We start from the raw sequence: 21493 nt of genomic DNA on the forward strand, positions 1-21493 counted from the left end.
TTGCCAGCGCATGCCTTGCTATTCAGTCTTTTCAAAAATGGTTTTACATTGGCTGTTGCCAAGCTATAAAGGGACAACACATTTTTATTTGAATTCAGTTTAGTTTTTAGTTTCTCACCTTACGCCAATCTGTCTGAGCGTGTACATGTACTTGTTTTGATTGGTTGCAAACCTCATCCAGTAAACACTAAGGTAAATAATTCCATAATTAAAAACTAATTAATTAACATAATTATTAACACCAGTCTTGAGAATGGAAACTCTCATGAAGTTAATGTCATCTAGGTGTAAGTTTTGGCCAGGAGATGTGATCCTCCTTCATAGGATGTACTGTTGAAGAAGACACCTCCACTCCCAAAGTTCAATCAGGAAGTAGAAATCACTGAAACAATTTAATGCTGTTGGCCTCCATGTGCAATTTATTTTTATCAAAAAGCTTTGCACGTAACTGGATTTTTAATAATGAATAATTCATATTACTGCTGAATAGCTTATCTGTACCTGAAGTCCTAGTTTTGTTTCTGTAATGTCAGGTACTTTACTGTTTTCAAACCGTGTGTAAGAATTTCAACATGCAATGTTTGGTAAGTCACCACCTACTTAAATTGCATTAATGTTGCAACCATTTATTTCACTTTTCAAAATGTTAGTTAGGAGTGAAAGATTGAGTGCAATCTATTTCTGGATCAGTGTTTGTAAGAACATTCAAATGTAATTTACTTCTCCATAAAATCATGGTTGATGAATGCCTGGAGAACCCTTAATCCCTGGAGGCACTAGATTCAAGCAGGTGTTGGGAAAGGGGAGATCTGTGCTACAGAGATCCGGGACCTTTATGCACAGTTTTCTTAAGCACTCTTACCTTGTTGCTGACCATGATGTCGAGGTCAGGAAGTATGGTGCTATATTTCATAAATCCATAAATAATTTGTGTGATTGTATTAACAGTTTTAGCTTGAACAAATATATATTTATGTAAACCAAAAATGTGATTAAGACTGCTTTACAAAATCAAGATCTTACTGTTCTGAGTGCTTCTTCCAACCTCCTGCACTGCTTGTTATGACAAACTGGGAAATTGGGTGTATATTTAAATTATTGCTTTCCCTCTGACAACTCGTACCCTGTCGCAGGTTTATTACTCCCTTTTTCACTCCTGTGCCTTACTAAGTTAACCTGTAGGAGGTTTTCCCATGGCCCTTGTTTTTGGATTCTGAGTTTTGCAATGATCCACAATGAAGTTCTTTTGAGATTAAGTCAAAAATGTGTTCATTCAAACATTGAAAGCAAGGGGAAATTTCTTCACGACTCCTCACACATGTATATAATCAGGGAATTGAAGAAGACAAGGTAGGAGATCACAGAATTCTTCATGCACAGGAAACCAATTAACCCAGCATGTCTGCACCAACTCTCCAATGAATATTATGACCTAGTGTCATTTGCCTGCTTTTTCCTGTACCCTTGCAGATTGTTTTGATTCAAATAATCATGAAATTGCAGCTTGAATGGCTCAAAGACAAAACTGCAGATGCTGGAAATCTTAAACAAATAATTGAAGAAACTCCGGTCTGGCAGCACCTGTGGGGATGAAACAGTTAGCCTTTCAGGTCTAGTGACCCTTCTTCAGAACTGATTGTAGCTTGGAAAAGGTTGGTATATATCCTGAAAGTTATTGAGACGTGGGGAGAAGGGAAGGAATAATCAGTAGATGGGGAGGGAGCCCAGGGAGAGGGAGAGGGAGAGTGAGTCTAGTAGTTGACAAAGAAATTGATAATGGCGAGCCCAGGACAATCAATGGAACAACGAACAGGCCCTTCAGCCTACCAAGATTATGCGGTCAAATGATGCCTTTCAAAGCTAAGTCTTTTGCCTCCATTCTGTCTGTATCCCCTTTATTCCTTGCCTATTTGTATATCTGTCAAGATGCCTCTGAAATGTTGCTAATGTATTTACGTCTCACATCCCATTTAAATTTTCCCCATTTTACCTTAAACTGGTGTCCCCCAGTATTTGACTTTTTTATCCTGGGAAAAAGACTTAGACTATTCATTCTCTCCATGCCTTCCATAATTTTGTAAATTTCACTGAGTTCCTCTCAGCCCTCTCCTTCAAATGAAAACAAGTCATGTTGTCCCATCTCTCCTCGTAGCTAAAATCTCCATTGTCTGTCCCGAGCTGCCTTGAATTGATTTGGCATTGAGAATCAACCACATTACTATAGGTCTGAATTCACATGGAGAAAGTCAGAACTGCAGATGCTGGAGATCAGAGCTGAAAAGTGTGTTGCTGGAAAAGCGCAGCAGGTCAGGCAGCATCAAAGGAACAGGAGAATCGAAAGAAGAAGGGCTTATGCCAACTTTTCCAGCAACACATTTTTCAGCTCTGAATTCACATGGGCCAGGATGGCAGATTTTCTTCCTTGAAGGATATTGCAACAACCTACAATGGTTTCATAGTCAGTAGTAGATTCTAAATTCCAGATTGTTTTTATTGAATTCACATTCCTCCATCTGCTATGGCTGTGTTTGAACCCAGGTTCCATTAGCTGAAATTCTGGATTAATATTGGTCATTCTGCTACTACATGTATTTCGTTAGTGCAAATTCACTGTAAAGTGGCAAATTGTTTCTAAAGAGCAATGGTTTAAAACTTGCATTGGCTGTAACGTGATTACATTGCAAACACTTAAGCACTGTTTCCAAAGTGCAAATTTTCTATAATGCAGGGCTGCAGAAGAACGCAACCATCACGTTTTAGAAGAACTACCTGTAGTTTCACGATAATACTACAAGGCCATCGCCCAGGACTCTTGCTTTTGTTTCAGATTTCTAGCATTTGTGGTACTGTGTTTGTTTTTGATGTTTATATTGGATCACAGAGATCAGCCTCCTTGCAAATCAAAAATCATATTCAAAAGATTTGAAAACTTGTCATTAATATATTCCAAAAGGAATCGGCCCAATCTGTACAACCCTTCCGAAGGCTCACAAACAAGTACAATTAGCATAAACGAATGCCATTAGTGATGGCTAGTGTTATGCTAATTAACTTATGCTCATTGTTTATGCCAATTGCACTCATCTGCACATCTTCAGGCTGTGCAAATCTAGCTGATTCCTTTTGGCACAAATACATTTTTGTACATAACATCAGTTTTTAAGCTTTTGAATATAAAGTTAATTCATGAAGGAACTGATCGCTGCACTCTAAGATGACCAGTAAATGAAAACAAAAGCTAGGAACTCCAGATGCTGGAAATATGAAACAAAAATAGTGCTGAAGAAACCCAACAGACCCATAGAGAGAAAACAGGGTTAATGTTTTGAGTCAAGTGATTATTTGTCAGAACTGAAGATAGCCAAGGAAGGGTAGATGCTGATGACAGGTTGAGGTTCGAGAATAGAATACATGGCGATGATCTCTCTGGACACAGCACATAATATCAGCTGTATGTTGAAAGACAAAGGAGAAAAATCACAATTTCTAAGGGCTGTTATGTGGTGCTACTGGCAATTGCCTGGCTACTTTGCTCGATCTGAATTGCTAGATCTGCATGGTTCACAAAATAATAATACCACCACAGCGCTACTTTATCTCCGTTCTACTTCTGTAGAGAAAAATTAAGTCCTCAGATTTTTGTGTGGGGAGGGGGGTGGTTTTGGAACCAGTAGGGTGCTTGGAAATCAAAGAAAAATGTTAAGAAATGGACAAAAGGCTGTGTTTATGATGATGCAAGAGAGAGATTCAGTGGTAATGTGTTTTAAACATGTGAAGGAGAATAACAAGTCTGTATGAGATAAATAGACTGGATACGTGTCTTTAAATTAGAGAAGGAGTGTGTATGCGTGCATGTCTCTTTGTAAGCATGCAAGTTTATATATGTGGAAGTGTTGATGGAAAGGTTTGGGTGTGGCACCAGCAACCCTGAACAACTGGAACACAGGAAGTTAAAATTTAATGTTCCTGAGAAAATCGACAGTGAATTTTGGAGTTGAAAGGTGTTGATGGGTGGAAAGGGGTTGGACAGGGTGGAATAAACAAGTCAAAATATCAGCTTTGTAACTGAACAATGAGGAAATGTCAAGCAAAAGGGTGCAAATTTAGGAATAAAATCGCCAGTGTGGAAAATGGGAATTCCTTGGACAAATGTAAAAGGCAAAACTAAAGAGTTCTGATTATATAGAGAATGCAAGTTGCTGAACTTTAGTCTACAAGTACTAGATGCAGATGTTGGTAACAAGAGAATTTGTTGAAGTGACATTCAACAGGAAGCTCAGTCATTTTTACAGACATCACTTCTTTAGAATGCCTCAATTGATTCTGCTTCCACGTTACATCCAAAGAGTACATTCTAGAGCAAAACCATCTATGTGAAGAAAATAGAACATGACAGTGCAATACAGGCCCTTCGGTCCTTGATGTTGCGCCAACCTGTGAAACCAGTCTGGAGCCTATCTATCCTACAGTATTCCATTTTCATCCATACATTTATCCAATAACCATATAAATCCCTTAACGTTGTTAAGTCTACTACTCTTGTAGGCAGTGCACTCCACGCCCCTACTACTGAGTAAAGAAACTACCTCTGGCATCTGTCCTATGTCTATCACCTCTCAATTTAAAGCTATGTCCCCTTGTGCTAGCCATCATCGTCCGAGGAAGGAAGGCTCTCTGTGTTCACCCTGTGTAACCCACTGATTATCTTCTATGTCTCGATCTAAGTCACCTCTCCACCTTCTGTAATGAAAACAGCCTCCAGTCCCTCACCCTTTGCTCATAAGACATTCCCTCCATACCAGGCAATAGCCGAGTAAATCTCCACTGAACCCTTTCCAAAACTTCCACATCCTTCATATAATGTGGTGACTGGAACTGTACGCAATACTCCCAGTGCAGCCACACCAGAATGTTGTACAGCTACAGCAGGACCTCATGGCTCTGAAACACTATCCGTCTGCCAATAAAAGCTACACAACGTATGCTACCTTAACAGCCCTGCCAAACTGGGTGGCAACCTTCAGGGATCTACGTACATTGACACTGAGATCTCTCTGCTTATCTACACGACCAAGAATTTGACCATTAGCCCAGTACTCTGCATTCCTGTTGCTCCTTCCACTTTTCTGCATTAAACTCCAATTGCCACCTCTCAGCCCAACTCTGCAGCTTATTTATGTCCCTCTGTAACCTGCAACATCCCTCAGCACAATCCACAATTCCACTGACCTCAGTGTCGTCTGCAAATTTACTAACCCATCTTCTGCACCCTCCTATTGGTCATTTATAAAAATGACAAACAGCAGTGGCCCCAAAACAGATCCTTGTGGAACACTGCAAGTAACTGAACTCTAGGGTGAACATTTCCCAACAACCACTATCCTCTTTGTCTTTCAACTAGCCAATTTCTGATCCAAATCATGAAATCATCCTCAATGTCATGCCTCCATATTTTGTTTTGCCTGCCATGGGGACCTTCTCAAACCCCTTACTGAAATCCATATACGCCACGTCAACTGCTTTACCTTCACCCACTGGTTTGGTTACCATCTCAAAGAACTCCATAAGCTTTATGAGGGACAATCTACCCTTCACAAAACCGTGTTGTCTATTCCTAATCAACTTATTCCTTTCTAGATAATTATGAATCCTATCTCATAATCTTTTCCAACACTTTACCCACAACTAAAGTAATGCTTACTGGCCTATAATTACCAGGGTTGTCTCTACTCAACTTCGTGAACAACAGGACATTTGCTATCCTCAGTCTTCTGGCACTATTCCTGTTGACAATGACAACATAAAGATTAAAGCCAAAAGCTTTGCAATCTCCTCCCTGGCTTCCCAGAGAATCTTAGGATAAATCCCATCCAGTCCAGGGGACCTATTTATTTTCACATTTTGCAGAATGGCTAACACCTCCTTATGAACCTCGATTCCATCTTATCGAGTAGCCTGTATCTCTGTATGCTCTTTGACAACATTGCCTTTTTCCAGTGTGAATACTGACAAAAAATATTCTTTTTAGCACTTCTCCTATCTCCTCTGACTCCATGCACAACTTCCCACTACTATCCTTGAATTGTCCTTAGGAATGACAGAATAAGAGAAAGATTGATATACCTGTGGAAAGCTTTCCAGTTTCCTCGATCCTATCTGCCAGCGACTTCTCATGTCCCCTCCTGGCTTTTGGCTCTCTCTTTAGGTTTTTCCTGGCTAACTTGTAACTCTGAAGCGCCCTAGCTGAGCCTTCTCGCCTCATCCTCACATAAGCCACCTTCATTTTGACAAGAGCTTCAACTACTTTAGTAAATCACGGTTCACTCGTTGGACCACTTCCTCACTGCCTGCCAGATACATACTTAACAAGACCCTGCAGTAGCTGTTCCTTGACTAAACTTTATACAAGGCTCATAATAAAGCCATAAATAATTTCTTTCCGCATCCAGTGCATCCTAAATCTTGCTTAATTGTATCATCATTGCCTTTCCCCCACCAATAACTCTTGCCATGAGTTATATACTTATCCCTTTCCATCACGAAACATAACCAAACAGTGGCCACTATCACCCAAGTGCTCACCTGCCTCCAAATCTAGCACCTGGCCAGGTTCAATACCCAGTATTAAATCTAATGTGGCCGCTTCCTTGTTGGCTTGTCTACATACTGTGTCAAGAAACCCTCCTGCACACATTGGACAAAAACTGACCCATCTAAAGTACTTGAACTATAGTATTTCCAGCCAATATTTGGAAAGTTAAAGTCCCCCATAACAACTACCCTTTACTCACTTTACTGTCCAGAATTATCCTTGCTCTCCTACCCTCTACATCCCTGGAACTGTTCGGTGGCCTACAGAAAACAGGGTGTTTCTACCTCAGCCTATACTAGTTCAGTACACGAGTCCTCAAATGTCCTTTTGATGCTGTAATACTGTTCTTGACTAACAATGCCGCACCTTCCCCTCTATTAGCATCTTCTGTTCTTAGTGAAGCATCTAAATCCCAGAACCTGCAACGGCCATTCCTATCCCTGCTCTGTCCATGCGTCTGAAATGGCCACAACATCGAAGTTACAGGTACGAGCCTATGCTGCAAGTTCACCCACCTTATTCCAGATGCTCCTGGAGTTGAAGTAGACACACTTCAAACCACCTTCTTGCTTGCCGGTTAACTCTTGGGACATTAAAACCTCATTTCTGACCTCACTATTCTCTACCTCCTGGACACTGGAACTACAATTTGGGTGCCATCCCTCTGCTGAATTAGTTTCAACCCATCATTTCTTATGTTTACAAATCACTTTAAATCTGTGCACTCATCATTGGTCATTTTTATTAGAGGGAACAGTTTCATACAATCACAATAGTGTGAAAGCAGGCCGTTTGGTTCATTGAGTCCACGTCGACTCTGTGAACAACATCCTATCCAGACCCACCCCCCTACCTTATCCCTGTAACCCTGGATTTCTCATGACTAATCCATGTAACCTGCTTATCCCTGGACGCTCTGGGCAATTTTTCATGGCCAATCCACCGAACCCGCACATCATTGGACTGTGTCATGCTGTCACAGGGAAAATGTGAGAACGTCACACAGATCGTCCGCGGTCTTAGTCAAACCCAGGTCCCTGGCACTGTGAGGCAGCAGTGCTAACAGCTGAGCTTCCTGAGGTTGTCCTAGTCTGTTCTATTCAGCCCCCTTGTGATTTTGGTGCTTTGGTCAGATCTCCTATGAGTGACCTTCTGTCCTATCTATTTTCATAACTGAGGCTTTTCATCCTTGGAAACCTATTTATAAATTTGTTTTTATTCACATGAGATGTGGGCATCACTGGGTAGCTAGCATTTATTTGCTGTCCCTAGTTGCCCTTGAGGTGGTGGTGAGCTGCAGCCTTGAACGCCTGCAATTCAATGCTGTAGGTTGACCCATAATGCCCTTAGGGAGGCAATTTCAGGATTTGGAAACAGCGACAGTGAAGGAATAGTGATATATTTCCAAGTCAGGGTGGTCAGTGGCTTGGAGGGGATCATGCAGGTGGCGATGTTCCCATATATCTGCTACCCTTGCCATTCTAAATGGAAGTGATTAACTGTTTGGAAGGTGCAGTCTGAGAATCTTGGGTGAATCTTGTAGACAGTACACACTGCTGCTACTGAATGTCAGTGGTGAGGATGGTGGATGATTGTTGGACCTGACCCATCCAGGCAAGTGTGGAGTATTCCATCACACTCCTGAGTTGTACCCTGAGGATGGTGGATAATCAGTATTCTGACCTGCTGTTATAGTCCCTGTGTTTATATGGCAAGCCCAGTTGAGTTTCTTGTCAATGGTAGCTCCAAGGATGTTGATAATGGAGGATTCAGTGACCGTAACACCATTGAGTGTCATGGGGAGTTGATGAGATTTGTCTCCTACTAGAGATGGTCATTACCTGGCATTTGTGTGGCGCCAGTGTTACTTACCCCTTGTTAGCTGAAGCCTGGATATGGACCAGATCTTGAGGCAATTGACAATGGACTGCTTCACTATCAAAGGAGTCACGAATGCTGCTGGACATTGTGCATCATTGGTGAACATCCCCACCTTGTACCTATTTTTAATCTCTCACCTCCGAGCTTTAAAAATGTGACCCTGATCTTGAAATCCTCATCCTTGGGGAAAGACAGCTACCATTAACTCTATACCTCTCGTTGGTTTTATGAACTTCTATTAGGTTGCTTCTCAACTTCTTAGATTCCATTGATAAGAGTCTCCGCCTATCCAGCCTGTCTTGCACTGATATGCTCAACTGTTTCACCATTAAGAATAGGGATATTTGTGAAGCATTCTCCTCCATGGAGTTGTTTAAATGTTTATCAACACTCACAACTGGATGTAGTAGGACTCCAGAGCTCAGATCTGATCCATTGATTGTGGGCTCCTTACCTCTGTCGATCACTTTCTACTTATGCTGTTTCACGTGCAAGTAATCCTGTTTGGTTGCTTCATCAGGTGAACCCCTCCTTTTTGGTATCTTTGGTGCTGCTTTTGGCATGCCCTCCTGCATTCTCCATTGAACCAGGGTTGATCTCGTGGCTTGATGGTAGTGGAAGATTTATCAGGCCACAAGGTTGTAGATAGTGCTGGAGTAGAACTCTTCTGTCCTTGTCCCACAGTGACTCATCGATGTTCAGTTTTGAGTTGCTTGATGTGTTCAGAATCTGCCACACAAGACAAAGGAGGTTATTCTCACTGAACTTGGGACTTCACGTCCAAAATAGTGTGTAATGGTCATTCTTATTGATACTGTCATGGACTGATGCATCTGCAGATAGCAGATTGGTAAGAATGAGGTCGTGTTTTTACCTATTGTTGGTTCCCTTACTGGCTGCTACAGACCCAACTAACAACTGTGTCATTCAGGATCCAAGCAGCTGCCAAGCAACTCTTGGTAGACTGTCCCATGCAGAGCCTCTTTTGGATGCTTTTGCTACCCTTAGTACTTCCTCCAAATGTTGTTCAACATGGAGTGCTGATTCATCATGTCTGAGGACAGTAGGTGACAATCCGCAGGGGGTTTCCTTGCACATGTTTAACCTGAAGAATGAGACTTGATGGGATCCGGAGTCAATGTTGAGGACTCCAGCCTGACTCTGTACCACTGTGCTGCCACTTTTGCTGGGTCTGACCTGGTGGTTATGTCTAGGACATTCCGGTATGATTCTGTAAGTATGACTATATCAGGTTGTTGTATGACTAGTCTGATGCAGCTCTCCCAGTTTTGGCATAAGCCCCCAGATGTTAGTCAGGAGGACTTCGCATGGTTGACAGGGCTGTTCCTGTCACAGTCATTTCCAGTGTCCAGTTTGATATCAGGTGATCTGTTTGGTTTCATTCCTCATTGAGATTTGTTGTAGTTCATAAAATTGAATGGCTTGCTAGGTCATTTCAGAGGGCATTTGAGAGTCAACCACTTGGCTGTGGGCCTGGAGTCACATGTAGAGCAGACCAGGTATGGATGGCATATTTTTTACCCTCAAAGGCATTCATGAGCTGGTTGGGTTTTCCGACAATTGACAATGGTTTCAATGGTCGGTAGGTTCTTAACTGATGGTATGTTTATTGAATTCAAATTCCACCATCTGCCCTGTTGGGATTTGAATCTGGGTCGCCAGAACACTAGCTGAGTTTCTGGATTAAGTGTCATGGTAATACCACTATGTCGTCCCTGCCCCTCCCCCTCCCCCTCCCCTGCAAAATCTCTTCTGCACTTTGCAATGCATGTGCATTATTCCTGCACTCAAGCACCCAGACCTCCAGCTGATGCCTAGCAATCGTCTTAGGTAAGTATGTAACCTATTTGCTTTTGTATTCTATGCCCCTATTAATTAAAACCCAAGATACAAAGGGTTTTATTAACTGCTTTCTGCACATGTCAGCGATCTATGCATATTTACACAAGTTTTTTGTGCTCTGTGTCTTTAAGTGTTGTACCTTCTTTATCTTGTCTGTCCATGTTCTTCTCCGTATATTGAATCACCTTGTGCTCTGTATTGAATCTTGTCTGCTAACCGTGTGCCCAACTCCACAACTAGTCCATGCCATTTTGAAATTCTTCACTGTCCTCTCAGTTCAGTGCTTCAAAGTTTTGTATTATCTGCAACCTTTGTGTCCTGCATACCAAGATTTGGATAACTTCATGTTTCTCAGGAAAAACAGGGCTCCCAATACTTACTGCCAGGGAACTCATGTTACTCTCCTAAAAAGTATCCATTGTCTGCTTTTGTCATTCATATTGCACTCACATTGTTACTGCACATTTTTATTTCCTAAGCTGTAACTATTCTCACATTCTGTTATGTGGCACTTTACGAAATACTTTGAAAGTCTGTGTACACCCCATCAGCTACATTATCAGCATTGACTCTTTCTATACCACTTCAAAATACTCCTGTAGATTCGTCAAATGTGATTTCCCCTTAATAATTCTGTGCTGGCTCTTCCTAATGAAACACTGTGTTTTCCACGTGACTACTAATTCTATGCCAAATTAGTCCAGTTCCCGTGTCATGTCAACATTCTGTATCGATAGTTTATGCTGGCACTTCTTCGGCAGCAATTTTGAACTTCTCTTGTAAGCTGTCACAATAGTTTGGGTAGCATATACTTGGTAAAGACAGGTGCAAAGTATTCAGTTTGCACCTGTACCATGCCTCTTGACTCCATGTGTAAATCCCTTTTTGTGGTCTCTAATTGGCTCTCATGCTCTTTTTTACCACCCCTTCATGATTATATAAGACTTTGGGACGTTCCTTTAAGTTGACCCTTTTAATCATCTCTATTCACATCTCTAATGTGCCTTTTCACCTTCCCTCTGATCCTCTTGGGTCTCAATTGTATTTTTTCTACCTGACACCTGTCACAAGTACTCACCTTATCTTAATCTCTACTTCTTTTGTCATACAGGGATGTCTGGATTTGTTTGTTCTACCTTTCCACTTTGAGAGAAAATAACAAATTTGCCTGAGTCATCTCACCTTCGAAAGTAACTCATTGTTCAGTTCCTGCTTTTATTTGGCCAATCTTTGGTTACAGTCTGCGATAAGAAAATAAAGAACTGCAGGTGCTGGAAATCTGAAACAAAAACAGAAATTGCTGGGAAATTCTGCAGGTCTGGCAGCACCTGTGGGGAGAAAGCAGAGTTAACATTTAAAGTCTATTGACCTGCCTTCAGGACTGATAGTGGTTTGGTAAAGGTAGTGTTTTATGTTATGGGGTGCTGTGGAAAAGGAGTGATTGGGTAGGTAGAGATGTAGCCTGGAATGAGACAGTCAGTTTGACAGGGAAAGAATGGTTAAGGCTAGGGAAAGCGAAAAGCTGGTAATGGGACAATAAGTCAGTGAAAAAGGATTGGCTGTGCTGAAAATAGCCCATGTTATAACAGGGCCTGATGTGTGGTTTAGGTAAAGGAAATGGATGGGGGTGAACAGGCTGTCAAAATTCATTGAACTCTATTTTGAGTCCTAAAGGCTACAAATCCCAAAATGGAAGATGAGATGCTTTGCTTCCAGTCTGTTTGGCCCAGCTCTATTCCCAGTGAAATTTGCTCACTGCCCATTGATTATTTAAAATCTGGAATGCAGATTTCATTTCCACCACTCTCCTAAACCTTAGGATGCGATGATCACTGTCTCTTAAATATTTCCCCACTGACGCCTTTAGCTTCTGGAAATACAATCCGATGATCTACTTGGCCCATCTCCTCATTTCCAAGAACCGGGCGTCCTTTTTAATTGGACTGGCCGCATTCTAATGTAGGAAATTTTCTTGAACACCATCTATAAATATTTGCTCCTTTTTGATGGTAATGCTCCTACTATTCTGGTTTACGTTTTAGTCATTAAAATCCTCAATTGTAATTACTCCATAATTTTGACATCTGTCTAATTTCCCTGCAGATTTGTTCCTCTACATCTTTTCCTACTAATTGGTGATTTGTAGACTAAAGTAAGTTATGTAATTGCGGGCTGTCAATTCCTTTGCACTAGGTAGATTGACTCTGACTCTGATGTTGAACCTTTTTGAGATATACTCTTACTCCTCAAGTACTGCAATTATATCCTTAACCAATACTGCTGTCCTTTCTTTCCTTCCTTTATATTATTGCTGAATACCTTAAACCCAAGGATATTTAATACTCAGTCCTGTCCATCCTTGGTAAACAAGCAGGAGGCTTGAAGAACACAAAGTCATGTAGCATCAGGAGATGGAGAAGTTGACATTTCAGATATAACCCTTCTGCCTGGCTTGTTTTTTTTTCCAGTATCCGGTTTGTCTACATTCAGCATCTCTCTGTTATTCTGTGAGCAGTCGGTTTTTGCCACAGCATATTTCCATATGGCAATCTGCCTGAAACTTGTCCAGTTTTAATTACTATACTGTAGGTTGACATACATAAAGTACATTCTGGATTAGTGGTGCTGGAAGAGCACAGCAGTTCAGGCAGCATCCAACGAGCAGCGAAATCGACGTTTCGAGCAAAAGCCCTTCATCAGGAATCCTACTGCGAATCCTCTTGCAAGGATGCCTGCCTTGAAGTTTTCCTCCTCTCTCTACAAGAATCTCAGGGAGTCCCTCTCCCACTGCAACTCCCAGGTCATTTCCTCTGCCCTGAAGCTCTTCAACCGAGGGCTTTTGCCTGAAATGTCGATTTCACTGCTTGTTGGATGCTGCCTGAACTACTGTGCTCTTCCAGCACCACTAATCCAGAATTTGGTTTTCAGCATCTGCAGTTATTGTTTTTACCTCATAAAGTACAGTGATCTTTGTTTGGATTTCATTACTTTTGTCTTTGTCCAACAAAGACTATTTACTTTCTGTTGTCTATTCTAGTGCTATCTGTGTCTCCAAGTATTTCGTATACCTTGATATTTCTGTCTAATATTCTTTGTTCCCTCGCTCTGCTGACTTGATTTGAAATGCTCTCAACAGCATGAGCAATAACTTCAGATCCAGTGCAACCTGTCCAACTTGTTCAGATGCCACCTTCCGTAGAGTCTGTCCCAGGAAGTTAAAGTCCCTGCTCTGCATCACCGTTGCGGCAATGCCTTCATTTACCTTGTCTTTCTACTTACTTGCATATGGCACTGGGAGTAATTTGGTGATTACTATATTTCAGACCCGGCTTGCTAACTTAGTACCTACCTAACTGAGATTAGGTGACCATGTGTCCCCTTTTGCTCAGGTGGTTGGTCTGCATTACTTCCAATGAAGTCGGAGAGATTATAAATTAGAAGTTTTGGTAAATCCAGAGATATTAAAAACCATTTCAACTCCACTGAGATCACTGTTCAATGATTAGTTTCCTTAGTGAGTTGAGCCCAGTCATTTTCCTCCTTGCAGGCGAAGTGTAGGTTTCTTTCCAGCCAGCAGGTTCTAGACCAAGATGGAGGATCCAAGACAGGCTGCTAACTTAAGATACTTTCCCTCTACCGATCAAACTGAATTCCAGAATTGTGTATTTAAGCAATTCAAAAAACACTTGTTTTAGTCATGTGACAAAGACAGGCATTTTAGATGCTGAAGGCCTATTTTGGAAGATTGTTAAACTCAGTGTTACTTTACTTATCAGTTTCCAGTATGAGGTCACGTAACTTAAGCCATAGTGTAAATGTAAGCATAATGGGTTTTGATGTTTTTCTTTGTCCTGAGTTTGGAGGCAGTTGTGTTGTCTCCAGCCCTTCGTGTCACCTTTTAGCTTCTGGAAATACAATCCGAAGATCAGACTTGCACTTTTATGAACCCAGTAACACCCTTTCTTCCTCTGTACTCCATCCCTCCATCTCTATTCATTTTTAAATGAAGTAGAATTTAAGGCTCTAAATACAGAATAGAATACAGTTTTCTTTGGGATTTCTGTTCATTCCTTCTGGCTATGCCAGCTGCCTTCTTTCGAAGTGAATTCAAACCTGATAAGGTCAGACATAGTTGTATAAATTATTAAAGTTCACAAAAATGCATTCCATTCACAGTTGTTATACTTGTAATGTAATCATACAAATACGAATATTGCTGTGAAAAGTCACATTTATTGAAACATTTCATTTGTGCTCATCAGGACAAGTTGCAAAAAATAAAACAAATTGTCTCGATGAGTACATGACAAAAACCTTTTGACAATAGGTCTGTTTATAAACATACTGCCAAACAACTACTTGAAATAAGAAACTAAAAAGAATCCATTTATCAGGAATTGACACAGATACTTTCCTGCCTGTTTTCACAAAATACAACTAAATTTCACCCCATTGTGAGCAATTGGCTTAGCCTTATATAATAATCTAATCCCTATGTTCACAGTTCTGTCTCTATTTCAAATATGGTGTGAATCAAAAATATGCTGACCAGTTATATCCCTTTATATAGCTTGCTTAACCTCCTCCGGGTTTACTTTAAATTCTGAGGCTTATAGTGCAAGTTGCATTTTTTCTGTTGTGCAGTCATCTGCACTATCAACAAACACCCTTTCTTCCACAGCACTCCACCCCTCCTTTACTGCGTAAATGCTGCCCCCTCCACACTTCACGTCCGCTCTGAAGAGTCACTTAGACTCCATGTTAGCTTGCTGTCTCTGGATGCTGCCTTACCTGCTGGGATTTCCAGTATTTTTTAAATGTCATACTTGCATATCTGCAATTTTGCTTCCCTCTCTTTTCGATTGCTGAAACTCTCATTTGTGACTTTGATACCTCCGAGCTACACATATATATTTTCCTTAAAATTGGGGTAGTCCAAAACACACTCCATATCCGAACTTGAAGCACGTTCCATTCTATCGCTCTTGTACTTGTCAAGCACTGTGCTGGTTTCATCCCTTCAACATTTTTTGTTGCAAAACCCTGTATGGCTTCACCCCTCATTCTTTTTATATTCTTGAAGTCCACAAATCCCTGAGATCATTGTGCAACATTCTGTTCTGGCCTCTGGTTCATCATTGATTTTTAATTGCCTTCCCATCGGTGAATGTGCCTTTGGTTGCTCAAGCTTCAAGCTGAGGAGTGCATGTCTCTGCCCGCCTATCTTGTTTTACGCTTTGAGGGCATATTAACATTCATTTCTTTACTTTTTGTTATCTGACCTATTATTTCTGTAACTAAGTGTGAAACTCTGCTTTACAATGCTTTTGGGAAACACCTAGGGAAATTTTATTATATTAAAGGCCTTTAAAACTACTTATTTTTATATACCAGGAAAACACATGACCGATAAAACTATTTGCTGGATGTTATACAGGTAATTTAGCACATGATTCTTTCTCCAGAATTACATAAACCCCAAGAAACTGTGTGCTTGTGATAATGTGTTTTCAGTTAGACACTTATTTATTCCTTGTGTTGGATTGGGTCACCAATTTTGAGATGCAATCTTCCCCCTCAGGACTATTGCCTAAAGTAGACATTAGAACCGTGCATATTCTCCCAGGTGAATCAGGTCTCGGTTCTTTGATGTACTTGTCCAGGTTTAAGGGATAAAAGTGCTTAAACCTGATCGTAGTAGGCAGCAAATGTCATCCGGTGAGACCCTTGTAATAACCAACTTTTTAAAAAGGTAAAGCTAAAGTTTTTAAGTTATTTCTCTTTACAGACATATAGAAAATAATTAAACACATGACACATCACAGCATCTTTTGAAGCTTAAACTCATTTGAAGTTAACAATCAAAACTAACTACTTTTAAAAGAACTCCAAATGCTGGGAATTTGAATGAAAACAGAAAATGGAAAGCAATCAGCATTTTAACATAAACCAGAGAAATGTTTGGAACTGAAAAAATAATGAACGTTTAGTAGAACATGAGAGGAAAAAAAACTGATCACAGCAATTGAAAGGAAATTCTTAGTTATAAAATACTATCTCAATGAGCCAGTTTAAAAAAAATCTAAGCATCAAATGCATGAGAGGTGTGTTTGAGGAAGCTGTGGCAAGACCACAATTCCTTGCTCTGCAGGTATTGTTTAAAATGAAACCTATCAAGTTGGAAAAACATAATAGGTAGGAGCCTGACAAGGAAAAAGGTCAGCATCGAGTTGCCAATGCTCAATTCGGTAGGTTACTGTACAATTACTTGACTGAAAGTGTTTATTTTGCAAGGAAAGCATTAGCACATTTTGATTCTGTCTATTTTCACGTTTATCTCTTCAACACTCAATTAAACATGCAATAATTTTTATAAATTTATTTTTGAGTTCTTTAGCTTCAAAATGCTATGAACAAAGAGTAAATCACGAATAAGGTAAAGCACAGATGAAATACTCAATTCTTGTCAGAATTATGGCATACTGGATTATTTTAATGGTATATTGGCCATGAATATTATCCATCCTAATGTTATACACTTAGCATGCTTCATGCCAAGTTCAAATTTCAGATCAGATAGGTGGGCCATGTAGTCAAGGTGGGTTAACAGCAGAGAATGCATTTGTAACTGTCAGTACAAATTCACAATTTATTTACAATGGTAAAAGTAAACATATCATCTCCAAATACCTTAAAGTAAAAAGAACCCTCAAGGATGAATCCTAACATCTCATAGAATTAAAGTTCAGTTCCTTTTTGCTAACTTTTTGGTTTAAAATCCTATTCTTTTGGAAGTAACTACGAATCGGCATTCATTTTGGGCGGCACAGTGGCTCAGTGGTTAGCACAGCACTGGTTTGATTCCAGCCTCTGGCGACTCTCTTGTGTGAAGTTTTCACATTCTCCCTGTCTGTGTGGGTTTTCTCCCGCAGTCCAAAGATGTGTAGGTTAGGTGAATTGGCCATGCTAAATTGTCCCATAATGTTCAGAGTTGTGTTGGTTAGGTGCATTAGTCAGCGGTAAATGTAGAGTAATAGAGTAGGGGAATGGATGGTCTTTGGATGGTCAGCGTGGACTTGTTGGGCCAAAGAGGCCTGTTTTCACATGGCAGGGTTTCTATAAAATAAATCAAAATTTTGTTATCATACTAGCAATTGGAATTCTCAAGTTGCAATTTTGATTTTAAAAAAAGACAACTTTATCTAAAGGACCAAGGAAAAACTACAAGTAAGAGTAGGGTATATGGAGCTCCTCTGCTATTGAAGAAGGTGGCCGAACATCATCTGCATTTTCCTATTCTGCCTACGTATCCCTTGCTTCCCACAGTACCCAAAAATCCATTGATCTCAACCTTAAAGATGCTCATCAGAGGGCTCTGAATGCTTTGTTGGAATAGAATGCCAAGTTCACAAATGTACGAGTGAAGAAATTGTCCTTCATGTCAGTCCAAATTGGTGAACCTTTTTCCTATGTCTCCCAATCCTCTTAGGAAATGTGCTGATGCTTGAACCTGACAACTCCCAAGATCATCAAAAAAAGTCAACGAGATAATCAAATTGCTCTGTTCACAATTTTTGTGCCTGATGAACAAGGTTAAGAGAAAACCCTGATCTGCTTTCTGCACTTAACAAAGAAAATCTAGTTTATTACATTTCAATGAGTTCTCACTGTGGGCAAACAAAACATGAATTATCAACTTAACACACTCTAACTTACTCTATGCCTTCTCAAATCCCTGCACATACATGCAGATAGACATGGATAAACAAAAAATAAATGTTATAGGTGGAGGAAGAAATAGATGAGGGACACTATTCAATCACTGTCGTTCAACAGATTCAGTGACGTGACTTTTTACTTCTAAGTCCTTCTAATGTCCAAACTACAGTTAAGTCCTTTCAATTCTTTATTACATTCACAGGGTTGAAAATGTGTTGCTGGAAAAGTGCAGCAGGTCAGGCAGCATCCAAGGAGCAGGAGAATCGACGTTTCGGGCATGAGCCCTTCTTCAGGAATGAGGAAAGTGTGTCGAGCAGGCTAAGATAAAAGGTAGGGAGGAGGGACTTGGGGGAGGGGTGTTGGAAATGCGATAGGTGGAAGGAGGTCAAGGTGAAGGTGATAGGCCGGAGTGGGGGTGGGGCCGGAGAGGTCATGAAGAAGATTGCAGGTTAGGAAGATGGTGCTGAGTTCGAGGGTTGGGACTGAGACAAGGTGGGGGGAGGGGAAATGAGGAAATTGGAGAAATCTGAGTTCATCCCTTGCGGTTGGAGGGTTCCTAGGCGGAAGATGAGGCGCTCTTCCTCCAGCTGTCGTGTTGCTATGGTCTGGCGATGGAGTCGTCCAAGGAGTCGTCCTGCATGTCCTTGGTGGAGTGGGAGGGGGAGTTGAAGTGCTGAGCCACAGGGTGGTTGGGTTGGTCGGTCGGTCCGGGTGTCCCAGAGGTGTTCTCTGAAATGTTCTGCAAGTAGGTGGCCTGTCTCCCCAATATAGAGGAGGCCACATTGGGTGCAGCGGATGCAGTAAATGATGTGTGTGGAGGTGCAGGTGAATTTGTGGCGGATATGGAAGAATCCCTTGGGGCCTTGGAGGGAGGTAAGGGGGAGGTGTGGGCACAAGTTTTGCATTTCTTGCAGTTGCAGGGAAGGTGTCGGGAGTGGTGAAGAGCTTCTGGGCAGAGGAGATGACTCCCGGCACCTTCCCCTGCAACCGCAAGAAATGCAAAACTTGTGCCCACACCTCCCCCCTTACTTCCCTCCAAGGCCTCAAGGGATCCTTCCATATCCGCCACAAATTCACCTGCACCTCCACACACATCATTTACTGCATCCGCTGCACCCGATGTGGCCTCCTCTATATTGGGGAGACAGGCCGCCTACTTGCAGAACATTTCAGAGAACACCTCTGGGACACCCGGACCGACCGACCAACCCAACCACCCTGTGGCTCAGCACTTCAACTCCCCCTCCCACTCCACCAAGGACATGCAGGTCCTTGGACGACTCCATCGCCAGACCATAGCAACACGACGGCTGGAGGAAGAGCGCCTCATCTTCCGCCTAGGAACCCTCCAACCACAAGGGATGAACTCCGATTTCTCCAGTTTCTTCATTTCCCCTCCCCCCACCTTGTCTCAGTCCCAACCCTCGAACTCAGCACCATCTTCCTAACCTGCAATCTTCTTCCTGACCTCTCCGCCCCCACCCCCACTCCGGCCTATCACCCTCACCTTGACCTCCTTCCACCTATCGCATTTCCAACACCCCTCCCCCAAGTCCCTCCTCCCTACCTTTTATCTTAGCCTGCTCGACACACTTTCCTCATTCCTGAAGAAGGGCTCATGCCCGAAACGTCGATTCTCCTGTTCCTTGGAGCTGCCTGACCTGTGCTTTTCCAGCAACACATTTTCAGCTCTGATCTCGAGCATCTGCAGTCCTCACTTTCTCCTACATTCACAGGGTAGATGATACACTAATAGTCCGGCCTTTCTAACTCCTTTTGAAGCAGCAGCTTGTATGCAAATAGTGAGTGAAAATAGCTTGTTAAGTTCCAATTCTTTGTTACTTATCTGCAAGGAAAGAGAAGATGTTGCCTTTTTAGAGCCTAGGCCTTACTGTTTGCATAGGCCGTCCACGTGTCAGGAGCCAATTGATGTTGTCATGCTGAACACTCCTGGTCCTGATTTTAAAAAAAACAATCAACAGACTATCTATGGGCAAAGCTACCATGAGTACACCAACTGTATTGATGAGACCAGTAATCCTCCAATGTTTGAACAAGGCAACAAGAGGGTTTTTAAAACAGTATCCTTTTTCTGTTTTGGTCCATAATCCAAAAATAAAGAAAAATGAAAAGGTGTATTCTCTTAAATGAGACTATGATCCTGAGTGTACCCTGTCAGGCAGGTTTCTTCTTCTTTGGGTAAGATCATCAAAACAAACACTGTATACTTGCAGCAATACTTTTCACACTTCCATTGCAGTAAATGCTATTGCAGTAAGTATCATAAGTTCCTTGTGTTATAAGCTTAATACTGTAGATTTTGCTTTAACAAGAAAACTGAATTTTATTACATAGGAAATGAAGGTAAAATAGAATAATCTAAACTATTACTACAAAAATGTAATCCCATGAATACTAAAAACACGTTTTTATAAATTTAAAAGAAGCAAGATCACTTTAATACATTGCCCAAGTCACACTGGTACAGTTGCCAAAACTACTCTTGTAATCACATCTGATCCCTATATGTAACACCTTGGTAGATTTAAATCTCTTGCGACTTCAATGTTTAGACTGAATTGCAATAGTTTCTCTCTCCACCTTCCACACATCTGAACTTCAGTCTACTACACTTTAAGTAATATTTGCAGTGATTTTATCTTCTGCTGTGAGACTAACGCTCATTCCAGTGTAATTGATATTTATCAATCCCTTTTAAGGGCCACTACTCTACATAGCCATCCTATTCAAAGGACTTCAGTGGGATGTCCTACTCAAAATCAAAAGTGAAACCAAAAATCTATTTGTAATCCATGGGCACTTCCATTGAGACTTCTTAAAAAAAGTACAAATACCAGACCTTTGAGGCCACATTATTTGCAACCAGTAAGGTAAATAATCTAAAATAAACAAAAGTTACATCAGTGTGCAAAACTCAATCACTGTATAGCCAGACTTCAAAAACTGATTTTAAAACCCTGGTTACAGAAATACTTGGAATTTAATCATTACTTTCAGATGCGCAGAAAAACCCGTTGATAACTTGCTGAAAAACCAGAAACCCTAATTCTCATCAAATGACTGTTAGAATTGTCCCCAATTGAGACTTGAGCCCAATGGATCAGAGAACACAAACAAGGATCGTAGTGAAACTGACCAGCGAATTATTGAACAAAGTGACATCGTGGAAGAGAAATTAACCAGGCTGACACAGAACTGATTCTCTGCACAGATGGCCAAACGTTCTTCCCAGAACAGGGTGCACAGGCGCATTTTATAGGGGTACGACACAAAGGTGATAATTGTAAAGCAGTTTACAGTACAGTTGTGAAAATTGTAAAGAGATTAAAACAAGGATACACTGAATGAAAGTTAACCAAGCATCGGGTAGTAGCAATTAATTTGTAATTGTGAGATTCCAGTCATCTCAGTGAGAGG

The 21493-nt window shown here is 41.2% G+C and overlaps 1 protein-coding gene across 8 annotated transcripts in view; it reads left to right on the top strand.

Moving 5' to 3' along the window:
- gapvd1 (GTPase activating protein and VPS9 domains 1) overlaps positions 1-21493 on the top strand; it is a 148622-nt gene that overhangs the window by 43569 nt on the left and 83560 nt on the right. The gene's annotated exons all lie outside the window — the stretch shown is intronic.

Source organism: Chiloscyllium punctatum, chromosome 49 (assembly GCF_047496795.1).
Source record: "Chiloscyllium punctatum isolate Juve2018m chromosome 49, sChiPun1.3, whole genome shotgun sequence".
NCBI lineage: Eukaryota > Metazoa > Chordata > Chondrichthyes > Orectolobiformes > Hemiscylliidae > Chiloscyllium > Chiloscyllium punctatum.